This window comes from Marmota marmota, unplaced genomic scaffold, assembly GCF_001458135.2.
Source record: "Marmota marmota marmota unplaced genomic scaffold, marMar, whole genome shotgun sequence".
NCBI lineage: Eukaryota > Metazoa > Chordata > Mammalia > Rodentia > Sciuridae > Marmota > Marmota marmota.
This window is the reverse complement of record NW_026000005.1, coordinates 52,089,490-52,093,805: the sequence shown is the minus strand read 5'-3', so window position 1 is coordinate 52,093,805 and position 4,316 is coordinate 52,089,490.

Below are 4,316 nucleotides of genomic sequence, written 5' to 3'. Positions count from 1 at the left end.
CACAGGGCTGGGCTCTGGGATGCGCTGAGGGACCTGGGACACCCACAGGGCTGGGCTCTGGGATGCGCTGAGGGACCTGGGACACCCACAGGGCTGGCAGGCTCTGGGAAGGTTCTCGGGGCCTGAGGCAGTGGTGACAGGCGTGGGGTTTCGAGGGGCTGGAGAGGGAACCTGCCCCCCACACAGTGACGTTTGCGTTCCTGAAGATGACAGCTCAGCACCCACATCTACCTGGGTGACGCCAGTCTCTATGAGTCCCGGACTGTTCTCAGAAAGAGCAGCCAGCTTCCCCAAGGGGACATCCGTCCTGGTCCCAGGTGCTCACCAGAGCCTGGTGTCAGGGGAGAGGCTGGTGGCTCTTCCTCGCACTTTGATCCGCGTTACTTAAGAATAGTTTTGCCCTTCCCCAAAATCCCACTCCCCAAATCACTCGGACCTTCCTGGGAAAGCAGGGGAGCACCCTTTGAGCAGGTCTGGATCACACGGTCCTGTCTTCCCCATCCCAGGGCCTGGTCCTGGCTCAGCCGCACAGCCGAGAGCCATTGGCCAGTCGTGAGCTAGTGAGCCCCGCGTGTGCCTTGGTTATCAGTGAGGAGCGAGGCTGGTGCACAGCAGGCCAGGGCCACATGCATGGAGACCACTGTGACCACAACTGCAGCCACCAGCCCAGAGCCTGCCCCAGTACCTAGAGTGACCAGCCCTAGGCCACCCCATCACCTGCAGCCACCAGCCCAGCCTGCAGGAGATCAGACCTGTGTCCCCAGCGACCTGTCCAGGAAGTCAAAGGATGACCTCTCTAACAATCAGCCCCGAATGGGCAGGACTTGACTAGTGACCAGCTTCACTAACCTCCGACTCAGAAAGAACCAGGGCAGCTGACCACGCGCTGACTGACCGGCAGGAGGCCCACGTTCTGTGAGCTGCTCCCAGTGTCTGCTAAGTGCGGATGGTGGTGGCTGGCCCTCTGTGACAGGCTCTGGTGTGCACAGCTGTGGCTTGTCCCCAGTGGCCTTTGCTTATTTCCGCAGAAGGAAGGGCTCTGAGGAGCCCTGGGGTGGGCAGGGAGGAGCAGAGCTCTTCAGCCAATGAAGAGCCAACTCACAGGCCAGAAGGGGCCCACAGTAGATGTGGCCCCATGTCTGAGGGATCGGCTTGACTGGCTACCTGCTGCCCAGAGATTTGGTCAAACATTATTCGGGTGTTTCCGTGAGGCGCTTCGGGTGAGAGTCACCTTTTAGTGGACAGAGTAGAGCAGACCCATCTTCCGTTGTAGGTCCCCTTCACCAGTCGAAGGCCTGTGGGGAAAGAGGCTTGGCCCTGCCCTGAGTGAGAGGGTGATCCTCCTGCTGCCTAGCCACCAACAGGACACCTCGCCTGGTGGGAGTGGAACCCCACTCTCCTGTTCTCAGGCCTGCCGACCAGACTGCAGCTAGACTCGGGCTCTCCGGGGGTCAGCTGTGTGGCTCCCTGCAGCCTCCATGATCACATGAGCCAACCGACCCCGACAGTGAGCCTGTTGTCTGTGCACACACGCTGAGACTGCCATCTCTTCACCAGCCACCATGTCCCGGGGCTGCTTCCCTGAGAACTTGACAGATCTGCCGTGGCCCTGCCTGGGACCCTCAGCAGGCTGAGCAGGTCGGGAGAGCTGAGACCCAGACAAGAGCCCCTAGGCCTTCATCAAGGGCCACTCCCAGATCAGGAATGCCCAGGCGTGCACGTCTCAAAAAGGCCAAGTGGCTTTAATAGAAACCACTATTTAGGAGATCAGAGGGGACAGCACACCCAGCATGGGTACCAGATCTAAGAAGCCATCGCCTAATCCCAATCATGAAGATCCACATTTATTGTCTTCTAAATACATTGTAGTTTTAGTGCTTACCTTGAGTCACTCTTTTTGGTGAACTTTTGATGGGGTGTGAGGTAGGGAGCAGCTGCGTTCTTTTGTGTGGGGTCGTCCAGTGGTCTCCTCGTCCTTCATTGAAACAAGTACTCTTTCCCCAAAGAGATCACACATCCCCACAGCAGAAGCCATCACATAGATTTATTTCTGAAGCCAGGTGAAATATCTTGAAGACGTGTGTCCCGTCTCCTGCCCACCCTGTCGCCACCGTCACACCACTCTTCAGTCTGGACTCAAGAGACTGTGTCATTCCTGTCATTTTAGTTTAAGGATTTCTTTAGTGTTCCTCATAGTCAAATCTGTTAGTGACAACTTCTCTCAGGCTGTTTTTTTAACAGAAATCTGTGTCTCCTTTCTGTCCCCTTTTGGAGGACAAGTGTGCCAGGTGTGGATCCTCGCCCTGAGCCCCCGTCTGCAATCAGCTGTGAATCCAGGGCCCATGCAGGTGGCAAGTGGGTCCCTCTGGGGGCTCTCAGGGTCCCCTTTGCCTCTCCACGGCGTGATTATGCTGTGCCCAGGTGGGGAGCCCTCTCCGCTGATTCTACTTGGAGTTAACTAACCTCCTAAGATGAGGAGACTAAAGTTTTGTGTTTTTATGAAGATCAGGTCCGGACATTTTGACCATGATTTTTCATGTCCCTTTGCCATCTCCCTCCTCGCCGCCCTCGGGGAGGCACGTCATGCTGGCTCGCGGCCACAGGCCTCTCCGATTTTGTCCACTTTTCTTCATTCTTTCTTATTTCTGTTTTTCAGACTGCAAAACCTCCACTGGCCTGTCTCTAAGTTCTCGATACTTTCTGTGGGCAACTCAAATGTGCTTTTGACTCCTACTGATGTTTTTTATTTTAGTTAAAATGCTTTCCAACTCCAGAATTTCTGTGTGATTCTTTAAGAGAAAACAAATTTAAAAAGCGTAGAGGTAAGAAGTGTTTGCCAGGATATGAAGAGAAATGTGAATTACTCACGCCATTATGGAAAACAGTATTGAGCCTTCACAAAAAATTAACTTCCATGTGACTCAGCAGTCCCACTACTGGGTATGCGTCCTAAAGAAATGGAATCAGTCTGTCAACGAGACATTGGCACTCCCTGGGTCCTTGCAGCACTATTTTCTTTAGGCAAGAACGGAAGCCACCGCAGCCCCCATCGACGCCTGAATGGGCAAAGGAAATGCGGTGCAGACGCATAACGGGGAGCAGTTCAGCCCAAAAGGAGGAGGAGATGCTGTCCTCTGCCCCAGCGTGGGTGGAAGAGCAGATCACATTAAGGGAGATGAGCCAGGCAGAGCCGACCACAGAAAGACAAGTAGAGTCTGCTCTCACTCACGTGTGGAATCTAAGGGTTGGTCTCCCAGAGCCTGGGAGAGTGGGAGGGGAAGATGGAGGGTGACTGGTGGGGACCAAGCTACAGAGAGTAGGAGCAAGAGGTGGCGGGTGTTGCACCGCAGCGTGGTTATAGACGAGGAGTCTGTTCTCACCGTGAATAAAATAGACGTCAGAGATGGAGGTCTGCCCTGATTGAAACACTGCAGGATGTACACAGCCTTCCCCTCTCGGGCGGGAGGCAGAGTTAACATGCACAGGTCTCCTTGTCCTTGTGGGGTATCAGGCCGTTTTCTCTTGAATAGAAGCTCCCTGGATTGCTGTGAGCCTTTGTTTAATTTTAAGTTCTGGAAAAGCTTATCTTGACCTTTGTGTGGGGGAGAGGGTGGCATTTGCATCGCTTGAATAGAGAGAATTGGGGAGGTCCTTGCTCTCCCAGCCCCACGGACTTCACCCTGCAATTATTCTTATTTTTCATATGGTCTATGGATTTATCGGTGCTTATAAAAAAATAACAAAAATGAACTCATGCTTGTGTCCCCCTGGGCCAGCCACAATGGCAGATATCATCCCTGGGTTTAGAGCGTGGGCCGGCATGGCCCGGGGAGTGACTGCCGCCCCATGCCCTTGTTGGAGGCTCACGCCCACAAGGAATCCAGGCGCTCCTTACAGCACTGGCCACAGAGTGGAAACTGGAACAGCTCAATTCTGAATGAGAGGAAAGAAAGAGCAGGTAGGTAGCTTGCTCTGCGTCCCCGGTGGGACGGCACACCCCCACTCTCTGAAGTAACCAGTGAAGACCAACCAGACTCGCGGACAATGTTCAGAATGTATTAAATACCCACTTCTGTTTGGCCACAGTCACTCCGATTTCTGGAATGATCCTACGCATGCCTGTGCATGGCCGGCGGGAAGAGAGGGGGATGGACACAGTGTGTTAGGGTGGAGAGGAGTGGTGGGCTTCTAAGTTAGGTTTTCCTTATCGTTAGGCTGCGAGAGTCCTAAAGTGAAAGTTTAAAAAATAGGTCAACATGTCTAAAAGAAAAAAAATATTTTGCCAGAGCATCCCCCCCCCGCCATCCCCCACCACC